General features: G+C 42.9%; 1 long non-coding RNA gene across 2 annotated transcripts; it reads left to right on the top strand.

Annotated features, from left to right (window-relative positions):
- The first annotated feature begins 21 nt into the window (after positions 1-21).
- On the top strand, positions 22-10385 carry LOC127682824 (uncharacterized). Of its 2 annotated transcripts, none has more exons than XR_007977431.1 (3): positions 22-257; positions 1382-1619; positions 10262-10385. It is a non-coding gene; the product is annotated as an uncharacterized LOC127682824 (long non-coding RNA). The 2 variants fall into 2 exon arrangements; XR_007977430.1 differs by lacking the exon at positions 10262-10385 and adding an exon at positions 4678-4962.
- Positions 10386-13433: the final 3048 nt, after the last annotated feature.

Genomic DNA, 13433 nt, shown 5'->3' with positions numbered 1-13433 from the left:
TCCTCCAGGAAATTTCCCCAATCGCCATATTCAGTGTGGCTGCGCGTGTTGAAAGCCGCGGCTGCCAATCACCGGCCAAGGTCTTTCCCGTCTTTGTCATTTAGTTTCTCCTCCCTCCTTCCCGTGGACCTAAGCCAGAGACGCGGTTGAGCTCGCAGGAATCCCTTTAGATGTCTTTTTATCTGTGAGGCCTAACACCTTAATTAGTTGTCTGTCTATCATCGCTTTGCCTGTCCTCACAGCCCTCCCTGTTCAAGGTGAGGCGGCATGAAAGGGGAAATTAGGGAGACGTCTGTAGGGAAAGGAATCCCTTACTCATGGGTCTAGTTGAAACGTTTTACCAGCAAAGAATTTCTGTACAAGTAACAACGGGTTATGGCTTTTCTCCCACCTTCCAACTGAAAAACCTTCAAGTCTGTAGGACTCTAAGAAACACCTTGTGCGACCCTAGGGACACCTGGTTTTACTTAGCAGATTATAATTCCATCCAAGACACCTCTGGAGCCACGTTAATATTCTCACTTATCAAAAGAGACAAAATGCACAGGGCTGGAGTGAGGATTTCTTAGCCTTATAACGTGAGAGTCCCTAAAATGGTTTGTATGGCTAATACAAGCCAGTGAAGAGTCTTCCTGGGGGAGGCCATCCCCACACGCAGGGATGTCTTCCTTTTGTCTTAGCACCTCTCTTCTAACCCTCGTGCCTAAAGTCTACGAGCCCCAACTCTGCTTCAGAATGGAGAATCTTGAAATTCTTTTCTGCACTGAAGACACAAATTCTGGTTTGAGGCATAGATATAGTACAAAGATATAGATGCAGGCAGAAAAACAAAAAACCCATACATCGTCAAAAAAACCAATTTGGAATTCTGGTTTGGCCTGAGTTGATGTCCCTACAAGATAAGGGGAACTCCCTGTGGGGCTGAGGGTGACAGTGTGTGGGGGGCTGAGGGTGACAATGTGTGTGGGGCTGAGGGTGACAGTGTAGACTTGTGTCTGTCCTGACAAATACTTTAAGGATATAATAATGAACAAAAATAGAATTCCAGACTTTGTGGAGTTTACATTTACATGGGGGAGATAAGCAAATGAATAAATAAAACTAAAATTGAAAATATCACAGAAATCATGGGAGAAGTGGGGGTGCGTTTAATAACCACTAATTATGGCTCTTGCTAAAAAGCATTAACTCCTTGCTTTTCTGCCTTCCTTGCATACCTGTCTCGTTTACTCTGAGTTCCCTGCTCACCTCTGTATTCACTCAAGGAGCAATTGTCCAAAACCCGTGGCATCTCACCTGGTTCTCCTTCATGTCTGAGTGCCAAACACATAGGAGGAAGGAAGATGTTTTCATTGTTACTTTTGACATTGTCCTCTTCCAGAAACCTTCCTCCCCAAGAAGAATGTGAAAGACTCTTGGTCACTGGCCTCAACCCTGAGTCATCAGGAGTGGCAAAGCCTCCCAGACAGAGCATCCCCAGATGACGGACAGCTCTTTGTGTCTATAATGGCATGTGTACCCTGGAGGAGAAGGAATGCATCCTGAGAACCAGCTTGACCCCTCAAGTAAAAAGGACTTCTTACACTGAGAGAAGGATCAACCAGCTCACACTAGACAAGGTCTGCTGCATTATTCCTACCTCTCATCCCCATTCTCAGTTCTTCTACTTAAATCTAAAGTAAGTTCTCCCAAAGACAGGTTTGGGGTCAGTAAACCCTTTATCTGTTTCTCTTAAATGTTCACATCGATGAAATCTTTGTGTTGTTGTTGTTGTTGTGGTTCTCCTTCTCCTCTCCTTCTTCCTCCCTCCTCCTCCCTCCTCCTTTTTTCTGCTCCTCCCCCCTCCTCCACACCTCCTTCGTCTCTTTGATGAGTATATTGAGACCAGTGATGGAGATTGAACTAGTGGAGATACGAAAGCCAACATTTTGTCCCTAAATACATGGGTGACAGATACAGGAGTGTAGTTTGATGGAATAACTTTGTGCACGTTATTGAAGTTGAAATTAAACCCTGGGCCTTGTACACCAGCCGCCCCCATTTCTAAAGATAATCAGGTAAGACCAAAAGTGGTGGCTTGATTGTTTACAGAGTGTAGCAAGAATGGTGACCGGTCCATGGGCTCACTGTAAGTATTTGCTGGAATTCTTCATGTGGAATGTGAGGCTAGGTGTGTGTGTGTGTGTGTGTGTGTGTGTGTGTGTAATCCAGGGCCTCAGGCAGGACAAAGTCACAGAAGGGACTTTGAAAGCTTCTCAGTGATAAGAAGATTTATGCTCAATAAGCACTTGACAACTGAGATACACTCTAAGACCCTTGTTTGCTTTCTACTTATTTATTTATTTATTTTGGTTTTTTGGATTTGGTTTTTTCGAGACAGGGTTTCTCTGTATAGCCCTGGCTGTCCTGGGACTCACTCTGTAGACCAGGCCGGCCTCGAACTCAGAAAGTGGTTTGAATATGCTCAGTACTATTAGGAGGTGTGGCCTTGTTGGAGGAAGTATGTCACTGTAGGCATGGGCTTTAAGAGACCCTTTTCCTCTCCACGTGGAAGCTCTTCTTCTAGAGGCCTTCAGATGAAGATGTACAACTCTGAGCTCCTCCGGCACCATGCCTGCCTGGGCGCTACCATGTTCCTGCCTTGATGATAATGGACTGAACCTCTGAACCTGTAGCCACACAGTGCCATCTTCATGTTGTCTTTATAAGAGTTCTTGGTCAGCCGGGCAGTGGTGGCGCACGCCTTTAATCCCAGCACTTGGGAAGCAGAGGCAGGTGGATTTCTGAGTTTGAGGCCAGTCTGGTCTACAGAGTGAGTTCCAGGATAGCCAGGGCTATACAGAGAAACCCTGTCTCAAAAATCAAAAAAAAAAAAAAAAAAAAAAAAAAAGAGTTCTTGGTCATAGTGTCTCTTCACAGCAATGGAAACCCTAACTAAGTGGTGTACACCTTTCAGGAGGCAGAGGCAGAGTTAACTCTATCAGTTTGAGGACAGCCAAGACTGTGAACAGACCCGTGTTCTTGTTCAAAACAAGAACAAATGAACAAAAACTAATTAAGAAAAATCCCTCACAGGTGCACCCACCTGCTTGGGTTTTAGTTGATTGCAGATATGATCAGGTTGACAACCAAGATTAGCTATTGCACTGAACAAAATTTTGGTCAAAGGAGAGAGATTTTTTTTTTAAAGAATTATTTTATTTATTTATATGAATGGTCTATCTGCATGCACACCCGTGCACCAGAAGAGCACATCAGATCCCATTGTAGATGGTTGTGAGCCACCATGTAGTTGCTGGGAATTGAACTCAGGAACTCTGGAAGAACAGCCAGTGCTCTCAACTGCTGAGCCCTCTCCCCAGCCCCCACACAGAGAGGTTTTTAATCAGAAGAAATAATTGTAAGGAATCAGAAGATGGCATTGGGTGGCTACAGATCAGGGCAGGCTGCCCAGAGAAGGCAGGCCCAAGCATGAAAATTTGGAGACATCCTGCAAGATTACGGGAGAGCTCTCCACGATCCAGGAAGGGAACCTGGGTGGAGGGATCAGCTATGTGCAAGCCCTGAGGTTATCATGGAACTCAGAAAATACTGGGACTACAAATACATGGCCTTGAAGGACTGACCCAGCCTTTTATTTTATTCTTATTCTAAGTGTTAACTAAGCCAACATCATGGTCTGATGCCTACAACTCACTCTGGATGCTTTGGGAAAAAAACCAGAGGCCTTGCAAGAGTGAGTGGTGGCAGGAGACTGTGGAGGTGGAGGTGATGGTATTTGCCCCAGGGTAGAACACTAACTTGAAATGGTATTTCTATCTTGTATAGGCAATACAAGGGTTAGCTTTAACTGTCAACCTGCCACAATTTAGAATCACTCTGGGAAGAAATTCCCCATTAGGAATTGTCTAGATCAAAATTGACCTATGGTACGTCTACGGGGGACTGACCTGACTTAAAAACAGTTAATGTCATTCCCTGGGTCAGAGTCCTGAACTGTGTCAGAGTTGAAAGGGAGCCAAGTAGTTCATGCGCATTGGTTCTTTCTCTGTTCTCCACCGAGGTGGGCTGGTTGGTTTACATTCCTTCCTGGACTTCCTTGAAATAATGGATTATAGCTTGGAGCTGTGACCCAAATAAACTTGATGTCTCTTGAAGGTGCCTTTGTTGGGCGTTTTATCACAGCAACAGAAATGAAACTCTGACAGCAGAATTGGCCAGATTTGCCAATAGAATAAATGAAAAGTCCTTGGTATCTGCTCAGAGCAACTGGGTAGATGGTTGTATCACTTTAACAAATAAGGAAGGCAGCTGGGCAGTTGTGGCGCCCGCCTTTAACCCCAGCACGTGGGAGGCAGAGGCAGGCAGATTTCTGAGTTCGAGGCCAGCCTGGTCTACAGAGTGAGTTCCAGGACAGCCAGGGATATACAGAGAAACCCTGTCTCGGAAAAAAACTCAAAAAAAAAAAAAAAATAAGGAAGGCAGAAGAGAAAGAACAGGTTGGGGGAGTCTAGGCTTCTGATTTTACATGCCACACTGAGGTAGCCATTACATGTCTAGAGGAACTGGCTAATAAGTACTGGCTGCTGTCACCTATTTCTGTCCAGCAAAACCCTCACAGGCATCTTTTCCATCTTTGTCTCTCCATTACTACATCTTTGCTGCTCCTCATGCCAGGCTGAAGTCTCCTAAAGTTTCTGTGATGTCAGAGCCTGAACCAGTCAAGCAGTCTTCTGTAACAAGCAAGGCCTCAAGTGGAGGGATTGGGACACTAACCCAGACACAAAACCTTTGAGCTACAGTGTGTCCTGCCTTCAGAGTGTTCTGGGACTGGAGCTTAGCAAAATTGTCATCAGAGAGACCAGAGAGACTTCATCCAGCAACTAATAGGAGTAGATGAAGAGTACCAGAGCCCACCATTACAGGGAGCTTGCAGAGTCCTACCGAAGAAGGAAAGGAAGGGTCAGAGGAACCAGGAGTCAAGGAAACCAGAAGAACCCAGCCACAGAGTCAACCGACTGGGACTCAGGGGCTTGCCGAGATCAGGGAGCCTGTAGGGTCTGACCTAGGTCCTCCACATATATGTGATGGCTGAGTAGCTTGGTGTTCTTGTTGGAATCCTGAGTGGTGGTGGAAGGGCTGTCCCTGACTCTTTTTGCCTGAGTTACCTTGTCCAGCCTTGTGCCTGGTCTTGTAGCCTGTCATGCTGAGTTTGTTTGACTCACTTGGAGGCCTGCCCCTTTCTGAGGGGAGGGGAGGGATGGGGGGAAAGGGGAGGTTATGGGGAGAGAAAAGGAGGAGGAGGGAGGGGAAACTGAGGTAGGGATATAACATATGAGAAACGAATAAAAGACAAAAGGAAAAAAGAAGAAAGCAATAAAGTAGTAGCTACTACAATTGATGGTCAAAGTGATAAAAAAAAAATGAAAAATTTAAATACCCAATCAAGTCACTCATGACAACCAATACAATAAAATTTATGTAGAATAAAGATTTTTTAAAAATTAAAAAAATTATTATGACTTCTGAGGAATCATAAAATGTCCCACGTGAGCATCCAACTGTCTTGCCCAGTCAAATAAGAAAGCCATTACCTCACACTCTGGAAGTATCATTTTGTTCTTTTCCTGGGCTTATTGGTGGATGGTCAGAGATAAATCTTTGTATGGCAGCTATTTAGATTGAGATAGGTCATATTTGTCCTGGGAGACACATTCTGGCATTTGCTATTGATAAGCTGAGAGGAGAAATGTGGACACGGTCAAAGAGAGCAACTGCTTCAAAATTAACAGAAACTGTGTGGTAAATAATTCTAGGCTTAACTGCTTTATTCATCTATTTTAATTTGGATATATATATATATATATATATATCTTGATGTGATATAAATTAATATTTCTGTATATGATAATAACCACAGAATTGGACAGTTTTTTAAACAATAGTTCCTGTGATGTAACTCTTGTGTAATTTCCCACAGAGTCCCTCCTAGTAGGTGCTTTAGGCACAATTTTTTGCAAGCTACTTTTAATAAGGGTTCAGCCTTTCTTCACCTAGCAGAGATTGTAGAAGAGAAGTTACTAGGATACAGGGGAAGTGGACCTAGTTCTTTGAGGGCGAGCTTTATCTTCTTTGGCAGCAGTTCAGGAACGTATCAAACACCAGATACAACTCAGCAGCTTCAGACCAGTCCTCCAGTCAGGCAGACACCAGGCATGAACAAGCAGCTACAGTCCTTTCAGCCAGCAGCCACCAGGCAGATGCAGTTCACATCTGAAGAAACCATCAGGCTCGCCAACAGGTATAAGGTGAGGCTGTGGAGGTAGCAAGCTGCCGCAGGAACATTATGAACCATTCTCAGTTACCACAAGTTGAGCTCAACAACGCTGTGTCAGGCAAACTAACACATGTGTGCCCTTAGCAAAGAATAGTGAGGCAGAGCAAACCAAACCAAACCAAACCAAAGCTCAGTGCCCATCTCCCACTGTCTGTGGGTCGCATTTATACTCCTCCATCCTGGGTCCTTTCATGCGTTTATTATATCCAAACATCCTTTCACCTGTGTCTGCTTCAGGAAGACAGTCTTTCATTTGTTTGCTTTAGCAAGACATCCTGTCACCTGTGTGCCCCTGCAAACCATCATTTGACATAACCAACTTTCCAAAGAACTAGAAGTTTCCATGTCAAGGTGCTTTAAGTCTCTGCTGCCACTATTCCTTATTTCAACAAATAATGTTGCCAAATACCTATTTTTCTTAAACCCAAACCAAGCTGCCTCCTTAACTTCTCCATTCTTCCCCCTGTCAATCATCTCCCATGACCTCAGCGGATCGGTGGGTCTCACAGGGCTCTGCTTCCTTTGTCAGCTCTCTCAGTGCGCTCCTTGGGCCTCCATGGCCATCCTCTCCCAAGGCATGCTTATTGGGCTGCACATACTATCTTTAAGGGGATGGCTATCCAGGGAGTCTTGACTTACCATTTCTGTAGATATTAATATCAACAATGGCAAATATTGATGTGAGCTGTCAGTATGGCATTAAATTCACTTAGTCTTCACAATAAAAGCTCGCCAACAGGCTTACCTTTGCAGACAGAAGAAACCAAGATACAGAGTACTTGTTTCCTGTTCCGCCACTGACTTGGATCAGGTTTTCCCAGGGAGAGCAGGTGTTTAGCAGGTATGTTGGGAGTGTCCTTGGTAGTAGACAGGGAGGTGAGAAAGATACAATGGTGGAAGAAAGGCATGTCAAAACCATTACACAGTTGCAATGAAATGACCCTCCCTCAGATCTGCCCACACCAGAAGCTAAGTGGGGGCCTTTATGCTCCTGCATGGACTAGTGCTTGGTAGAAGTCCTTGGAGGAGGGGCCAGGTAGCTTCTTTGCTACAGGCAATAACTGGAGAAAGACAGCGACAGCAAGCAACGGCAATGCTGTGGAAGAGCTTGTGCCCACCACCCAGTATACCCTAACTTCTGGTGTAAGAAGTCAGATACCCTAACACATGTATAAAACAACAAGTATTACCTCATAGTCCAGAATCTGCAGATGTCTTGTTTGGATGCCTCCAACTCAACCTTGAGGAAAATCATGCCTACACTTGTTACTTGTGTTACAACCATAAGGAAGACATTAAGGATAGTAGCAAAAGGTGACAACAACTGTTGCGTTTCCAGAAAGAGTGCTGGCTCAGTTCTGAATATAGACAAAACAAAGCTACCACCCCAAAATGAATAAGAGGTGGTTTATTCTCAGCCACATATGAGTCCCTACTGTCTGGGAACTCAGATTTAGGTTGTCTTGAAAAGCATGCTTGGTGGTGAAGTAGCTATGTGATCTTTTTTTTTTTAAACTATGAGAGGGGGGTCGGGTGGGGGGCGCAGAGAGGTAAGACATTGCACATGTGATACAGAGCCTGCTGAGTCCAGAGGGGGTCTTGGATGCCCTGGAGCTAGAGTTACAAGCAGCTGTGGGTGGTCTGACACAGGTGCTAGGAATGGTCTCAGACGCTACCTGATGATGTTCTTAGCTTTTGGATTGGTGCAAGTCAGTGGTCTCTTAAGGTAGTATTCCTTACAGGTTTCACCTGACAGGCTCCACCTGAATGTTGAGAGTTACATCACAGATTAGGGAACTAAAAGTCAAGACACATTGACTCAGTATCTGTAACATTTTCACTGTCTACAACAAAGGTGTAACCAGCCAGTCTACCTTGTAGAATTTTTAACATAGTTTCTGCTTTGAGAGATGGAGGGATTTGGGGGGAGGAGAGCTGGTCAGTCAGTTCCTGGTGTTGCTACACATCTTGTACCTGCAAAAGCATTGAGTTTATTTGTTGTTGTTGTTTGTTGGTTTTTGTTTTTGTTTTCTTTTGTTTTTCACACTCTACAGAGCTGGGAAGGTCCACACCTAAGCTGTCATAAAAATCACACACTGTAGGCTAGAAGGCTGTCTTTAGGAAAGGGAAGTAGCTGTTAAAGCCTTAAGGAAGTTGATAAATTGTTTTAACATCGTTAGTCCCCATGATCTGGGTCTCATTTTCAGTCCCTTGTATCGGATATACCATGTATATGATATATGATAGGAGTTATTATAACTTGACCAAGCCCGCTCGGTCAGCCAACAGATCCTCCAGCGCAGGACCGAGGATTAAAAAGAAAGAGACAAGCTGGGTGGTGGTGGCGCACGCCTTTGATCCCAGCACTTGGGAGGCAGAGGCAGGAGGATTTCTGAGTTTGAGGCTAGTCTGGCCTACAGAGTGAGTTCCAGGACAGCCAGGGGCACACAGAGAAACCCTGTCTCAGAAAAGAGAGAGAGAGAGAGAGAGAGAGAGAGAGAGAGAATTAAACAAAACTGCAGCATGATCCCAGTCAATTCTGAGACTGAAGGGTGGGTTTAATAACTTCTAATCCACTTTTATACCAATTTAATTACATGAGGGCATTAAGATCAATAGTAGTACAACGAGGAACAAGCAAGACCGTAAACGCAAAATTGTCAAGGCAATAAGCAAATTTCTGTGACAGTTGTTTCCAAGGGCTTGTCAGAATGGCCAAAATACCTGAGCCCACTTCCTTGTCCAAGCCCAAAATCTTGCCTGAAGCCTGCTTCTCTCGTTCCACCCTAAGATTAAAATTCCTGCCTTAACCTACTTCCCTATTTTGCTCTAAGTCAGATTCCTGCTCGAAGCCCTTGTCCTTGGTCAATGTCAAGTTCCTGCCAGTCAGTGCAGTACCCCAATAAAGCTCTCTACAATAACTAAAGTTAAAATAATTAAGAATGTTCTATGTCCTAAGGAAGTAAAGGCAGCATATGAAGTAGCAGGCATCCTAACCAACCCAAAGTCTTAGTTAACCAGAGGGCTGGTGAGCATTCCAGGCCTGATGGGAGTGTGTATAACATCTAGGATGTGAGTTCACTAAGTCACTTGTATAAATTAGAGCTTGTGTGTTTGATAGGTAAGGTTAGCACCCATACCATTGGAGGCATAGCCACATTTACCATGCAGACAGTAATCAATATGGATTATGCTGTGATAGGAAATACAGGCAGCTATATCACACTGACCAATAAAAATTTGTTGTATCTTAACATCTTCCATATCAATAACAGTATAGTGATCCATCTGATTGATCAGATCTAGCTAATATTCTTTTCTGTTTGTAAGGTTTGTTCTGTTGTTTTTTGTTTTTCTGCAGAGGTATGGAGAGAGAAGTTTATTGTTTCGGCTCTAAGAGTGCCAGCTAAAATAGAGGCACTTTAGGAGGCTAAAGAGATGGTTCGGAGATTAAGAGCAATTGATACTCTTCCAGAGGACCTGGGTTCCATTTCCAACACCCACATGGTGGCTCACAACTTCCTGTAACTCCAGTCCCTGGTTACCCAATGCATTTATAGCTTTCAAAGGCACATGGTGCACAGGATGTATGTAGGCACATATCTATACACATAAAACAAAAACGTAAATCTTTTAGCCTGGTGGTGGTGGTGCTTGCCTTTAATCCCAGACTCAGGAGGCAGAAGCAGATGCATCTCTAAATTCGAGGCTAGTCTGGTCTATAAAATTAGCTCCAGGATACCAAGGACTACACTGAGAAACTCTGTATCAAAAAGCCAGGGGGAAAATCATTCAGAAAGAAGATTTAAATGTGAAGGTACTTAATTATGTCATAAAAGAGAGATTTGGTTGAGGGGACTTTCTGAAGAAGTTACTTGGAGTTCTTAATGGCTAGGTAGTTGACAGTGTGCCATCTTTTCTCAGGTCCATCTGCATGCTAGAAGAGGACACTAGTTGGTTATCCGCCACCATGTGGTTGATGGGACTCATTCATGACCTTTGGAAAAGCACCCAGTAATCTTAACTGCTGAGCCATCTCTCCAGCCCATAGGTATTGTTTTAACAGTCTCTTCTAATAATGTGCAATGTTTCCATTTGGACAATAGTTCAGTTCTTTGCCCTATTGTCCTTTCTGTTTCTGTGATAAACACCATGACCAAAAGCAACTTCAGGTAGAAAGGGGTTTACTTTATCTTACACTCCAGGTTACAGCCAGGGAGGTTTGGGCAGGCACTGAAGCAGAAACCACAGGGGACTGCTGCTGACTGGCTCTCTGGCTTCTGCTTTACTAGTTTTCTTATACTTGTCAAACCTACGTGCCTAGGGATGGTGCCACCCACAGTGGGCTGGGCGCTCCTACATCATTAGCAAGCAAGAAACTATTCCACAGACCAACCCACAGGCTATTCTGATCATGCAATTCTTCATTTGAGGTTTCCTCCTCCAGGTGGTTTTTTTTTTAGCTCATGTCAAATTGACAATAAAAGCTAGCCAGTATACCCATTAATTATTTTACAAGGAGATAATTGATGTTTTCCAAAATAAGTAAATATTGTAAATATTGGATTTAGAATTAATAAGTGTTTTTGGCTAAGGAAGATGAGAGCTTCAATTAATTTTAGCAACTGATTCTCTCTTTTTTTTTTTTTTTTTTTTTTTTTTTTTTACATCCTTACTGCAGTTTTCCCTCCTGCCTCCCCATCCACTTCTCCTGTTTCTCTTCAGAAAAGGACAGGCTTTCCATGGAGATCAACCAGCCATGGCTTATGAAGAGCATCTGATTTTTTTTTTAATGTTACTATATGTTTACTTAATCACAAATCCAGAGGCCTAAAGATAACTGTAGATACAACAAGAATATTGTACAGTAGTCCAAATCTTACAAAGATTTAAACATTTGCCAAGTGAAATGAGTTCCATACTTATGTAATTTAGCAGAAATGCTCCAAATAGAAATAATGATTTCTAATTTTTTTATACTTCTCAGGCAGCGGCCTTCTGTCAAGGGAAAACTTGAATCCAATGAGAGCACACATACGTATTTATATCCTAATGCCAGAGGCATCAGGATTAAAATCTAACTGCTAGGTTTTAAATGGCCCATTCAATAAGGAGACAAAACATAAAGTCCCTGTTCTTTATTTAAGCTTTTTTTTTTTTTTGTAAATGTAAAGGCTTATTGCTAGAAGTAGAAAATTAGGTTCTAGTTTTATATCTGTGTTTAACTTTGATCTTAGGATTTTTTTTAAAAAAAAATGCTAAGTTTAAAAAAATGCTTAAAAGTTTTATTGATGTGCCTGTGAGTGTTTGCCTTGAGATGCCCAAGGAGGCATAAGATTCTGGATCTTCTGGAACTGGAATTGAAGGAAGTTATGGGCTACCCAACACATCTGCTGGGAACCAAATTTGGGTCCTTTGGGAGAACAGGAAGCGCTTCTAACCACAGAATAATCTCTCCAACCACAGTGACTTTAAAAACCTTTAATTATGATGATGTTAATAATTTATATATTATCTTAAAAATTTTTTCACTTTAAACTTTTAAACTTTTAACTTGGTCCAAATCTCTCCTTTTCTATTTTGGAAAAATAATTCTTAACTTTAGGACAAAATCTTATTATAACATACAGAGCCTTTTCTCATCTAAAGCATTCTCTTTTCTCTTTAAACCTTTTTTTCAAAACCAAAATAATATCCCATACCTTTAACTCTCTATACCTCTTTTTCATGTATGATCTTATTTTTCCTTACAAATCTCTGAATTTATAAAAATTACTTTATATATAATAAAACCCCAGAAGACTCTATTTGAAACATAAGACATGGCTATTACATCTTAAATATATAACAATATCAACACAGGGAACTGTGTTTGCATCCCTGGGAGACATGTCCAGGTTTTCTTACCAACAAATCTTAATTAACTGATTTTGTTAGATTTGTTAAGTCCTCTCTTAGTTTCTTTTCCTGTTGCTATGCTAAAATACCTTGACAGTTTCTCCTAAGGGAGCAGAGTCTTCATTCTGGCTCAATTCAGGGTACAGCCCATGCTGTCAGGGACAGGAAGGGGGCAGGACCCTGCAGTGTCCTGACAGCATGTCCACAGTCAGAGAGCAGAGAGGACCAAAGCACGCGCCCTTCCAGCTTCCTGTCTCCCCTAATATCAGTCAGGATTCCAGTCAGGCAATGGCGACACCCACAGTTGCCAGTTCTTCTCACCTTAATTAATATAATCAAGATAATTCTCCCCATGGATGTCCATAGGCTCATCTCCCAGGTGATTCTGGAATCTACCAAGTTGACAGCATAAACCACTACAAGTCCTATGAATTAAAAGGCATTTGGACTGAATTCATATGACTGCTTGCATATGAGACATTTTGAATTGAACCTTTTGGGGGAAGATTTTTATTACACAAGCATGCTACATATAATGTATCAAAAATTTGGCACTCAGAAACATTCATACTCATGGACCAAGGTAATATAACCCAAGTGAATAGACAGTATCAGGATCATCTTTCCCTCCAGGCTTAATCTCATGTATTTTTTAATTTAAATTTTATATTATATGAATATGGGTGTTGCACTGATTGGTGTTATGCCAACTTGACACAAGCTAGAATCATCAGAGAGGAGGGATCTCAGCTGAGAAAATACCTCCATAAGGTCTGACTGGAGGCAAGCTTGTAGGGTATTTTCTAAATTAGTGATTTATGGGTGTGGACCCAACCCATTGTGGGTGGTGCTACCTTTGCACTGGTGGTCCAGGGTTCCATAAGAAAGCAGGCTGAGCAAGTCAGTAAGCAGCACCCCTCGGTGGCCTCTGCAGCAGCTTCTGCCTCCACATTTTTCTGCCCTGCTTCAGTTCCTGTCCTGACTCCCCAGCTAGCTCTGGGTCATGATGCTTCAGCACAGTATAGTAACCCTAACTGAGACAGGCACTTTGCCTACATGTATGTCTGAGTTCCGTGTGTGTGCTTGGTGCACACAGAGGCCAGAAGAGTTGACACCCAATCCTCTGGAACTGGTTACAGGGTTATTGAGTGGGTGCTGGGACTTGAACCTGGATTTTCTGGAAGAGCAGCAACGCTCT

Source organism: Apodemus sylvaticus, chromosome 4 (assembly GCF_947179515.1).
Source record: "Apodemus sylvaticus chromosome 4, mApoSyl1.1, whole genome shotgun sequence".
Classification (NCBI taxonomy): domain Eukaryota; kingdom Metazoa; phylum Chordata; class Mammalia; order Rodentia; family Muridae; genus Apodemus; species Apodemus sylvaticus.
Note: the sequence above shows the minus strand (reverse complement) of the source record. Positions and strands in the feature narration are given on the sequence as shown.